The sequence below is a fragment of the Euprymna scolopes genome, chromosome 19, assembly GCF_053919585.1.
Source record: "Euprymna scolopes isolate OS-2025 chromosome 19, ASM5391958v1, whole genome shotgun sequence".
Lineage (NCBI taxonomy): Eukaryota > Metazoa > Mollusca > Cephalopoda > Sepiida > Sepiolidae > Euprymna > Euprymna scolopes.
The window spans coordinates 144,043,382-144,056,696 of record NC_136500.1 but is presented as its reverse complement, the minus strand read 5'-3'; positions in this window follow the sequence as shown (position 1 = coordinate 144,056,696).

The window sequence follows — 13,315 nt, the reverse complement described above, 5'->3', positions numbered from 1 at the left end:
CTAAAGTCAAATAAAATATGTTAATGAAGCATAAGCAATCAATCAGTCTATACAATATTTAACTGAATTTGCATGAACCCAGTATAATAAAAAATATTGCAAATTTTAATAAATTTATCGGTTGTATGAGACGATTGCTAAATCACGAAACCATGTTTGTTTAGCCGGAATCTCATGAAATATTGTTTTTTAAAGATGATTTTTAACTTTAGGGGTCGTCTTATACGCCGAAATGTACAGGTTTGATAGCAAAATATGCAATGTTTGTTTTTTAAATCGGTTTTCTTTAAAAAAGATTTCAAGAAAACCAACGAATTTTAACTTACTTCGAATATAATAAATATATATATTCCAAAAATCACTTACCTATAAAAAATACTAATCAATGGGTAATTTCATTCTTCATTGTTAAGAATTTATCCATATTTTTATTTTATATTCCATGTACTTTTTAAATAAAGGATTTTATATGCAAGTATTCAAAAATACCGCCATTTTTAAATTGTCATATCATATCGTCACAGTGCTGTTTCTCCCTTTCTTCCAGTTGAGAATTATGGTGGCCTAAAACGTGTTAAAAAAAAGGTTTTAAACTTTTGACTTTACAGGTAAATTTGCAAAAAACTATACTTTTTTGTTTTAAATTAGATTATTTTATTTATTGATCTTTCATCTTCAATTTGTGATATATAAATCTGAGGTGAGAAAATTAATTATTTTCATTTTAAGAGACATTTCAAAATGGTGGGGAGGGATGACTTAAAAAAAAACGTTTGTCTAGAATATTATATTCGGTTTATTGGAAAGAGCATAAAATTTCACATTAAACCTGCAAATATCGTAAAAATTGAACAAAGAATAATTTTAGTAGATTTTTAAAGTGAAAAATTTGAAAAAAAATTAACTCGAAAAATTCAATTCCTTTAATTACGTCGAAAAAATGGCTGCATGAGCGCGCATGCACTTCGTAAACACTTCTTTTTTAAAAATAAAAAATCATATTTCTATTATTTTTTTTAAACTTTAATAGTTTATTTTAGATGTATATTCCATAAAGCAATTAAATAACCTACTTTAAAAACAGGAATTACGAGATTTTATATTTTATTCGCGGTTTTGTGCTGAGGTGTCAGAAATTCCAAAAAAAATTCTGACACACCCGGTGATAGATGAAATTTCAATAAACGTTTTTGATTAAACGATTGATTACAAAAACAAATCCAATTGAATTTCCACAAAACCGATTAAATAGGTAAAAAAAAAAAAAAAAAAAAACTGACGCTGATATGAAAATGATTTGTCTGAATAGAACACTTACAACTGCTGCTAATTTCTAAATACTACTGTCCAAAGAATGATATTTAGAAAAAATAAGTACATATAAAGATAGAAGTTAACTGTCAAAAGTTTAATTTCTGAAAACAATGCCTTCGTTATAGATTAAATTTCTTCATCAAAATCACACATTAATTCATCGGAAGACCAATCCAGTATAATTATAACGCAACCCATTCGATTCAGCAAACTGACACAGTATCACTTAGACCAAACTTGAAATTGCTACTATACGAGATATTCTCGAAGTGACACTTCAACGAATAACGAAATATCTCCGTAAATAAACTTTTGTTTTGTAAACTCTTGATTATCTGATAAAAAGTGAATACAAAATTATTAAAGTCACGCAAATGAAGTGACCTCATTTAATAGTGTGACAGCAGAAACAAATAGAACTCTTTTCCTTGTGCGTCAGTACCTCCCCTGACTGTGCGATATGGCACATGCTGACCAATCAGAGGCATAGCGCAGGGACCTTCCTTACCGCCTAAGAAACTCTAACTGCTTCCGTTCCGGACGAGAAAAACTCTTGCCTTTTCCAGCCAGACGCCAAAGAGAGCGGACATGTTTCCCCACTCTCCCTCGCTGCCTACACCACTATCGACGATTCTTACTTGGGAATAACTACCGGGCAATGTTACGATAGGATCGATATTCCTGCTGTATTTGAGTTCAGAGTGTTTTGCAACATTGCTTTTACGCTCTATAGTTCTGGGCTTTGTCGTTGCAATGTTGCCCTCTAACTTTGCATCAGTTGAAATAACCCCAACGTGTATTGAGCCGAGACGTATATTTTTTTTATTAGCGGAGCATCGTTTGTAGTCAGCTTTTAGTCTTATATGTTCAGCTATTCCCTTTCTCATATGTGTGATCGACTTTAGAGTGACACCAGCTGGACTGTCTATAGAAATGAGACAACACAATGGAATTTCATTCTATATTAATAAACAAACTTAATTTGTTATCTTCGTTAGTGGAGTGTATAAAAGATAACGGGTTAATAGGTTGAAGTGTTCTTGTGTAAAGATAGAATTAATATATTGCCGGCTTGTTGAGGACAGAGTAGCTCAGTCCACACATGTTTATAGCTAGTAGTCGCCGGGATGATGGAAGCCAATTAAAGGAGAAAGAAAGGGCTAAGTCTTAAGTGTGTTCACGTGTTGTCATGCGTGGGTGGGTGTTTTGTTATATGTTCTTTAGTATGATAAAAATGTTCGTTTGGGTACCACACGTGAAAACAAATGGGAGTTTGAAAAGAGCCATTGTTAGCTTGTAGTACTAACGTTTAGTCTGGGTTGAAAGCCACAGGCTAATGTCTGCTACCAGCTGAAGCCAGTGAGTAAGAGAGGGAGAGGGTTTGTGATTTCACATGTTATGTACTCTGACACGTGATTGAGAGCGGACTTCTGATTGGACAAGCCAGGACGAAATGGATTTCAAATCTCGAATCGTGGGAATTAGCTCCTGTCTGTGATTGTAGCGAGTGTCGGCTGCTACAGATACCCCCTTGCTGGATTCGTTTTCAGAAGAAAACCAAAAAATGTTTATCGAGATAAAAGAAAGGTTCTTTTATGTGTGTCAGTCGTAATTTAGAAAATTCGAAGTAGTGAGGATTTGGTAGCATGTCCGTCCATGACAGTTGCTTGTAAAATCCGTTTTTTTTTTGTGTCAACATAAGGCTTGATGCTTGTGACTGTGTTCAAATTTGTTTTGTAGAATTGAATATAATTTCTTTTAATTTGAACGGTTCCAGTGGAATTTGAAGTTTTTCACTTGCTCGTTGCTAAACGTTGGTGACGAATGTTTTTTGACTAGTTCATTTCAGTGTAGGTTGTGAAAAAAATAAATGTTTCGAGTGTGTTCTTCTCTGAAGAGTGTTTGGCGATGGCTAGTCACCAGTAACGCGTTTTTTGTTGGACTCAACTGTTCGGTAAACAGTTATTTTTTCTGTTGAAAAAAAATGTTGCTTTTAGGCGAAAAGAAATTTTTTATGTGAGGTTATTTTGGAAGGGGAGCGTTTCTTGTAGCAACGCTGTGTGTAAATGGAGTCGAGTTGACCCATATTTTTGTTGTTGTTGTTGTTGTTGTTGTTGTTGTTGTTGTTGTTGTTGTAATGTGCGCGGTGTGTGTATAAGTCAGGGAGTTAGTAATAGGAAAAAATAGTATGAAAAACAGCGAAAGTCCAGGCCAGATATTAGAATTCTCCGTACACTAAGAAAGTATTAACTCTTTTTCTTTAGGCTGGTGGTATTTTATATGCATCCGTTGTGCAAGAGAAGCTGTTTTTTCTTTGTTTTGTTTGTTTCGGTTGAAACGTTTTATCATTTTCCATGAAAATATGGGATGTATTTCAAGTGAAATCTGTTTCCGCCAAAATGTTCTTAGCTTTGTTAATGTAACACGTCTTTGAACAGGTTTCAGCTTTTTTTTTTTTGTTTGTTTTAATCGTCCAGCAATGACGTTTTGTTTTTCTTTTCGGCGAAAAGAATGTCTGGTGTTGGAACAGTGTTCTAGAGAATTCAAAAGTGAGGAGTAAGCAACATTTGAAGATTGTTTTTGATTTTCTGTGAAAAGTGCGTCCTTTTTTTTATCGTGACGAGTATGCGGTCAAAATGAGTTTTTGAAAGGAAAGAATCCTGTAGCAAAGTGGGGTGTAGCGATACTGAAAATTTGTTGTTTTTAAGTATAATGAAAATAACAAACAAAGCTTAGAAAGTTTCATATTCCGGGATCACCATTTTAGTAAATAATGAGGACAAAGAAAGGAAGTATAATTTTAACATTTAATCAACAACTTTATTTGTTATCTTCGTTAGTAGCGTGTGCAAGAGAGACCGGCTTAGTAGGTTGAGGGGTTCTTGTATGAAGATAGAATTAATATATTGCCCAATTTGTTGAGGATGGCATGTGTATTTGTATTAACTTATGTGTGTTTGTATTAACTTATGTGTATTTATATTAACTTATGTGTATTTGTGCTAACTTATCCCTTAAAGCCTTTTTTTCTAACTTTAAAAGATACACGGCTGCGTAGAATTTAGGCCAGATTTTCATGGTCAGGATTTTCAAAATTGAACCTGGTAGCCTAGCGTGGTATGAGTGTAGATTTCCGTCCAGGCTTTGTATAGCTCGTTAAATTCGAAAATGATCGGTTATTGAAATTTTGTCATTTCTTATTTGCTTGATACAACCGAGCCATCTTCTGTGATTGTTGTTGCGCCTTTTCCTTTCTGATGGTTTGACAGGTTGTGAAAATCAGTTTACTTTTGTTTTGTTTTTTAAAATTTATTTATGTGTGTATAGATTTTCGAGTTTGTCTACCCATTTCTTTTAACAAATGCTGGTTGTGTTCTGGTCAGCGTGCACGCACAGTGAACGTTTGGAAATTAGTAAACAACCACTGGTCATTATTTAATTTCCTTCCATGTGATTGTGTAAAACGCCGTCTTTTTTTTTTTTTTTTTTTGTTAATCCTGGACTGTCCCCGAAAAAAAGGGAGACAAATACATACATATCCGCTATATCTTTTTCTTTTAAACAAACATCGAAAAACACTACACCTGTTCAATCGTAAGAAATTCGTGAAATTATTGCTTTTAAATATTCATATATATTTTTTTAAAAATCACTACACGTGTTCATCAAACAGTTGCTTTTAAATCTTTACAGCATTTTGATCTCGTCACTAGATGAAATGCAGTAAAATGGTCTGTTCCACAGGTGTGAGTATGCGAGAAAATAGAATAGAACACAAATCGATAATTAATTAACTCGCAAGTTTTTTTAATTTTCCTTTTAAAGGGCAAGTAACTCTTATGGGAGTTGTGTCCCTTTGATGGCAACATTACAGGATGATCCAATTCATGAGACTCACCTGAACTCTAACACATTTCAATGTCAAAAAGCAAAGCACATGCCTTTAATTTTCCATGATAATTATGTGAAACATGGTTGCTATAATAATAATATAGTACACGAATCAAAAACAGGTACAACACTTACATTTCAGAGAATTGTCTCAATATTCATAAATTTTTCATAAAACGTGTGCAAACCTCGACAGTCAAATAAACTAATTTCCATTTAGTATATGATTTAAAGCGCAGCGAACTTTCGGGGAGTTACGCCTCTTTTATAGAAACCTTACAGAATGATGTAACTCACGTGACTTAGCTGAACTCTCACAAATTTCAACAAGCAAAGCATGTCTTTTTTTATAACCGTGATAATGTGAAACATGGTGGCTACGAGTACATAAATCAGAAAAAGAGACTACACCTTTATTTTAGAGCACTGCCCAAAGAATCATAAACATTTTATGAAAACGTATGCAATTCTCGACATTTAAATAAACAATTCTGAAAACAATGAAAACACAAAAACGTTTTTCTTACACACAAGTTTATTAACCATGTAAAAATGTAAACCTATAAACAACAAGAAACATAAATTTTTATATATTTATATTTACATATGGCTTTTATTAGTTTATGATTCTCGGAAGAATTTAACCATTTAATGTTTAATATGGAAACAGCTTGAGAGTGTGAGTCTCACCTAAAAAAAAAAAATAAATAAATAAAAAAAAATAAAAAAATAGAAAATAAAATTAAAAAAAAATAAATGACCAGGAAGGTCAAACTGGTATCACTTAGTGTTAGCGCCGCCTCGGTTGTTGGAAACTAGTTACTTCCTTTTCAAATAAAGATTTAATCTTTTTTATTAGTTTAGGATTCTGCAAAGAATTTATGAAGGGATGTGCAATAAGTAATGCCCCTGACCCACTTCCACTTGTCTGATCTAGCTGAAATTTTGCATGTGGAATGATTTATATCTCTACGGGTTATGTGGCAAATTACAGCTCTGAACTAATTGTGGTTTCTGTTTTACAGATGTTTGAAGTGAGTCAGGTGTGAAATGGAGCCTGTTGAATGTCGAGCAGTGATCCGGTTTTTGTATTTGAAAGGGCGCACACCACAGGAGACTTTTGATGAAATGAAAGAAAGTTATGGTGATAATGCCCCCTTCATATGACCTTGTAAAACACTGGCATCGTGAATTCAAACATGGCTGGAAGTCTGTGGAAACAGCTCCCAGACCTGGTCGCCTCACTTCTGCCATTGATGAGGCATTTGTCCGTCAAGTTGAGGCTGCCATTTTGAAAGTTCGGTGCATTACTATTCGCCAAATAGCCCAAGATGTCAAGATTAGTACAGGGTCTGTGGAAACTGTCATTCATGACCATTTGCATATGCATAAGGTCTTTGCCAGATGGATTCCCAGGTTTCTCACACCATTGTAGAAGCGAGAACGCGTTGAGTGCTCACGGATGAATTTGGAAATGTGCCAAGAAGATGAGTCAAAGTTTTTCAAAAGACTGATTACACAGGATGAAACCTGGGTCCATTATTATGATCCAGAGACCAAAGCCAAGTAATACAGTGGAAGCACTTGGACTCACAACCTTCAAAGAAGGCAAGGGTGCAACCCTCTGCTTTCAAGGTCATGCTCACAGTCTTCTGGGACCAGGACGGAGTAGTGATGACAGATTTTCTGGCAAAGGGTACCACGATTACAGGAGCCTATTATGCTTCACTTTTGAGGAAATTAAGGGGAGCTATCAAAATGAAGAGGCAGGGCAAGATCAGCAAAGGTATCCTCCTCCTGCAGGACAACGCTCCAGTCCACAACTCGAATGTTGCCAGATCAGAAGCACAGGCGTGTGGTTATGAAATCCTTCCCCATCCTCCCTACTCTCCTGACCTTGCACACTCTGACTATCACCTCTTCCCAGCCATGAAGTTGTTTTTGAAAGGAAAGCATTTCCCATATGAGGCAGCCTTGATTTCTGAAGTCACGTCATGGTTGGAGGACCAACCTGAGGTGTTCTACAAAAAACGTCTCCAGAGCTGCATCAAACGATGGGAGAAATGCATAACTCTGGGTGGTTCCTATGTAGAGAAAGACTAATAACTGTGCTAAGTTTCGTTGCTCTACTGCTATGGGAAGTGGGTCAAGGGCATTACTTATTGCACGCCCCTCGTAGCTAATTAATGTTAAATATGGAAACATGGTTGACATGAGCATAAAAGCCAGGAACCGATACTGTAGTTTCATCACTGTTCGCTGGGTGCTGGTTGTATGTCTAATAGGTAGGCTAATTACCAAATTAAGTCTGAAATATTAAGGGTGTATAGTTAAGAGGGAAGGGCCTCACTCATAAGGGAAAGACAAAAAGACACGGTAGTGTATTTATTTGCTTTCCCACTGAGCAAATTAGGCACAAGGCCGCTTCTTAATGTGGAGAGAGAGGGAGGGAGAGGGAAAGGGGGACCAGCTCCCGATGAATGGGAAATGAGAGCTGGATAGTGGCATTTGGTATGAAGGGTTGCCCCTACATTGACCAAGGTCTGATATGTGAGGTTACCCCCACATATGGTCTTTGCTTGCAGTATCTGCCAGAACAGATACTACACTTTGATCTTGTCGCCCGGGCCACGCTAGTTAATCCCGCTAACTGACATACATGTGTACCTTTATTGGGTCCGCCATGACATTCTTTTTCTTTCTCCTTCCTGGAGAGCTCTGGTCAAGGGTACATTTAAAAAAATTTTTTTTTTTTTACATAGGTATCACCATTTATCAAGGCCAAGAGGACACTCGAGGATAAGGGTTAAAGAGTGTACAGTGGAAATTGGACAATATAGTAACTGTTATATAATGGAAATTCGGTAAATTTGTTAACTTATATGGAACGGTTCATCAAAAACTTGTTTACATTAGACTTGAACACAACCATATCGTAGTCAGCCGGAAATTAGGAAAATGGAAGACAATTCCATAGGCGTGCAGTTCTAAGAAAGAAGCTTTGCTCATGGAACCTATGTTAAGATTTAGGACCACAGATAAAGAGTGGGGGAAATTAGTGATAGTGTTTTCTGCTCGATGGGTGTTTCTTGTGAAAGTTTGGCTAGGGGGGATCATAGAATGGAGCTCATCCGAGCACTTGCCATGAAAATAACGATAAAGCAGAGACAAACTCGCAACATCTTGTCTGTGAGATAGAGGTTGCAGGGAAGAGAAAAGGACATCCCTTACAAGGCTACGAAGTTTATTTTGAACTCTATCAAGGCAGGATAAGTCCTTTCTAGCAGCTCCTGCCCAGATGTGGAAACAGTACTCCATCTTTGGACATACCTGGCTCTTATATAGATAGAAAATTGCATCAACAGTGAGATATCTACTGGCTTGATAGAAGGATCCCACCATTTTTCCAGCGGCCTTGGCAACGGATTTAATGTATGTGTTCCATTTACGATTAGGAGTAAAGGTAAAGCCAAGAAGCTTTTCAAAACATGAGGCCTCCCCAAGACGAGAGCCATTCATTTCAATTGATGCCAGATGGAGATCAGAGCGTTGATGATATAAAGATAAAAGCTTGGCTTTAGATGCATTAAAAGTAACAAGCCACCTCTTTCCCCATTGTACGTCTTGCTCAAGATCAGAGGAGAGAGAATCAAAGAGAACTTGCACGTTTACGGTCTTAGATGTGCTACCATAGATAGTAATGTCATCAGTATATATGTCAATGAATGATGTAAGGATGTGATTTGGAAGATCATTAATATAGATCAGGAAGAGAGTTGGGCCAAGCATGGACCCCTGAGGGACTCCAGCATTAATACTAAGTCCTTCTAACTTCTGACCATCAATCACTACACTTATGAACCTATCAGAGAGAAATGATTTAATAATTGAGATATTTCCAGCTATACCGAAGCTGGAGATCTTGTGTAGTAAACCTTTATGCCATACTCTATCAAAGGCCTTTGATATGTCAAGAGCAATTGCCCTAGAAAGGTAGCCTCCATCGAGAGATTTGCTAATCCTATGAGATATAACTGTAAGCACATCTGCTGTAGATCTAGCAGAACGGAAACCATATTGCATGTCACTAAGAAGGTTATTTTTGCTCAGATGGTTGATTACTTCTCTATTTAACACAGATTCCAGCAACTTACTCATGACGCACAGGAGACTTATTGGCCTGTACTGTGAGGGAGATGAACGATCACCTGAATTCTTAAATACGGGGCATACTGATGAGATTTTCCAGGGCGATGGGAAGCAATTGTCCTTAAGACAACGTTTAAACAGTTTTGTGAGGATGGGCGCTAGTTCTGGTTGAAGTCTTTTGAGTACTATAATTGGAATACCGTCAGGGCTGGTTGCTTTACTGGAATCAAGTTTTTTGATTAGCTTGGTAACATCACGTACAGATATTTGTATATCACATAGCATGTTTTCTGGTACAGGAGGAAATATTGGAGGTTGGCAGCCTTGGTCGCAAAGGGTAGAATTAGCTGCAAAGTTCTTGGCAAAGAGTTTGGCTTTCTCTGATGCTGACGAAATTACTCAGATCCATTTATGAGAGTTGGTATAGAGCACACGCTTCTGTTCAGGATTCTGTTTGCTATTTACCAAAACTGGTGGGAACCAGCCGCTGCTCGACTACTTTTGACTTGACGGACTGAGCATACAAATCTCTTGCGTTCTTTATTACTTTTTTACGGTGGTTGCTGGCAGTCCTGAAAGCGGTACATAACTCGGTATTATGTTTACATGTTATTTGTCATTGTAAGTTTTACCAAATCAGTTTTGATAACAATAAATTACAAGTTTCATAATGTAATCATATATTTACAGTTTATTTGCTTGGTTCAAATCTACTTTTTCATTTTACTGATTTCGTCGTTTGTGCATTTCTAGGTGTGCCAGAAATTTTGTGAAAAATATTGAATAATTCCACCCCTGTCTTTCCAAGCTTATAACTCCTCGAAAAATATAATTCAAGCCCAATTTTTTTTTCAATTAAAAAAAGCAAGGACCAAGGTTTCAATTAAAAAAAAACGTGTTTAAAAAAAAAAAGGTTTTAAACTTCGGACGTTACAGCTAAATTTCTAAAAAACACTACTTTTTTTGTTTTAAATTTGAATATATTATTTATTGATCTTTTATCTTCAATTTGTGATATAACACTTTAGTGAGTAAATTAATTATTTACTTTTTAATATACATTTCAAAATGGGAGGCGTGAATTAATTCGACCCCCAGTCTTTCCAAGCTTATAACTACTCGAAAAATGTAATTCAAACCCTAATTTTTTTTTCAATTAAGGGAGCAACGAACAAGGTCTCATTTAACAAAAAAAAAAAAAAAAAAAAAAAACCTGGTTAAAAAAAAAGAAGGTTTTATACTTCGGACTTTACAGGTAAATTTCTAAAAAAACACTACTGTTTTGTTTTAAATTTGAATATATTATTTATTGATCTTTATCTTCAATTTGTGATATACAAAACTTTGGTGAGTAAATTAATTATTTACTTTTTAATAGACATTTGAAAATTGGGGGGAGGGTGAATTAAAAAAATAAACGTTTGTCAAAAATACTATATTCGGTTTATTGGAAAGAGCATAAAATTTCACATTGACCCTGAAAATATCGTAAAAATAGAATCAATAGAAGAATTTTGATAGATTTTTAAAGTTTAAAAATTGAAAAATAATGAGCTCGTAAAATTCAATTAATTTCATTACTGTTAAAAAAAAAATAATAATAATATTGCTATTACTTTTTATACGACTTTAATAGTTTATTTTGGAAGTATAATCCACAAAGAAAATAAACAACCCACTTTTAAAAGAGAAATTACGAGTTTTTTTTATATTTGAAGTTGTTGACTGGTGCATTGTCCTGATGGAAATTCCATGGACTTGATTTGAAGAGTGTTGGCCTCTTCCAATGGAATCTCTTAAAACCTCAACATAGTATTCCCTGGGAAGTTATTTCGTACTTTAGCTGTTCACTTGAATCTGAAATCATAAAACATGTGTCAGTCACCTCATATGTTTTATAGCAATACCATAATTAATAGCAGAAGAGTGTTAAATGCCAGTCACCTTATACGCTTTATAGCAATCTCATAATTAATAGCACGACAGTTTTAAATGTGTCAGTCACCTATTATATTGTATAGCAATAATATTATTAATAGCATGACAGTTTTAAATGTGTCAGTCACCTCATATGTTGTATAGCAATCTCATAATTAATAGCACGACAGTTTTAAATGTCAGCCACCTTATAACTTTTATAGCAATCTCATAATTAATAGCACGACAGTTTTAAATGTGTCAGTCACCTCATATGTTGTATAGTAATCTCATAATAGCACGACAGTTTTAAATGTGTCAGTCACCTCATATGTTGTATAGCAATCTCATAATTAATAGCACGACAGTTTTAAATGTGTCAGTCACCTCACGGTGTATAGCAATCTCATAATTAATAGCACGACAGTTTTAAATGCCAGTCACCTCACGTTGTATAGCAATCTCATAATTAATAACACGACAGTTTTAAATGTGTCAGTCACCTCATGTTTTATATCATAATAAATAGTACGACAGTTTTAAATGTGTCAGTCACCTCATATGTTGTAAAGTAATCTCATAATTAATAGCACGACAGTTTTAAATGTCAGTCACCTTATACGTTTTATAGCAATCTCATAATTAATAGCACGACAGTTTTAAATGTGTCAGTCACCTCATATGTTGTATAGCAATCTCATAATTAATAGCACGACAGTTTTAAATGTGTCAGTCACCTCATGTTTTATAGCAATATCACAATAAATAGTACGACAGTTTTAAATGTCAGTCACATCATATGTTTTATAGCAATAACATGTTTCATAGCAATAACAATTAATAGCACAACAGTTTTAAATTTGTCACATGTTCACAAAGAGCGCTACAAATGTTCACCTCCAACTAGTTTCTCCGAACCCAGTTAAGTAATAGCGGGGGCGGAATAAAAAAAAATAAACTGCAGAGACGGTGATATTAATGAGGATTTATTAAAGAAAAAGTTAAAACCGCGGGAAGGAGAAATTAAACGACTATGATAATGTATTAAAATACAAAAGGGACAATTGTCTGAATAAATTAAATGATACTGATTATGATGACAATGACAATAAAAGAATATCTGAGGGGGAGAGTTTCATTGAGGAAGCCAGTGAAACGAAACTTTCCTTTGTTGAAGAGAAAGTTGGCGAAGGTCACAAGACTTTATGCATAAATGACGATAGTAATAATGATTACGATGATGATAATAGTGATATTGATAAGAATAAACCAAACAAGATGACGATAATGTTACTTGCGAGAATAAACCATTTGATGGAGATAAAATATGCAAGAAAATATTCATGGCAGCAAAGATTTCAGTTAATAAGTAGGGAGAGGAATATAAGGACTATAGTAGGAAGGAAGAGTTAAGTGTGGAAAGCGTTGACGACCCTAACGAGAATAAGCTGACCCATAGTGACGACAATGATAGAGGCGGTAATAATGATGAGTTTAACAGAGACAGTGACAACTATGAGAACAAGATGAAGATGACGGTGATTATAAAAAGCGACTACGTAATACAGACCGTAGAGATTATGAGAAAAGTGGCATTCCGATGTTTAGAGAAATATATCGAAAGGCTTAATTAAAAAAAAATAATCGAAGTTCATATGACACGCGAAACCCGTTTTAAATTTAATAAAAAATCGTCACATGTGACACTTTTTCATTTGTTCTGGTGGGAGAGTGTGATATAACTCTTAAATTGGATTACGTATTTAAATAAAAATTGAAATATTCAATTTAAGGCCAACGAGAAATGTATCGTTTTTTGTTATTCTTATATTTTATCACCGAGGCAAAATGTAGAGAAAAAGAGAGAGAGAGATGGGAGCGATGTTCAACGGAAAAATTGCTAATTAATAGCGCGACAGTTTTAAATGTGTCAGTCACCTCATACGTTTTATAGCAATAACATAATAGCACGACAGTTTAAATTTTTTCAGTCACCTCATATGTTCTATAGCAATCTCATAATTAATAGCACGACAGTTTTAGA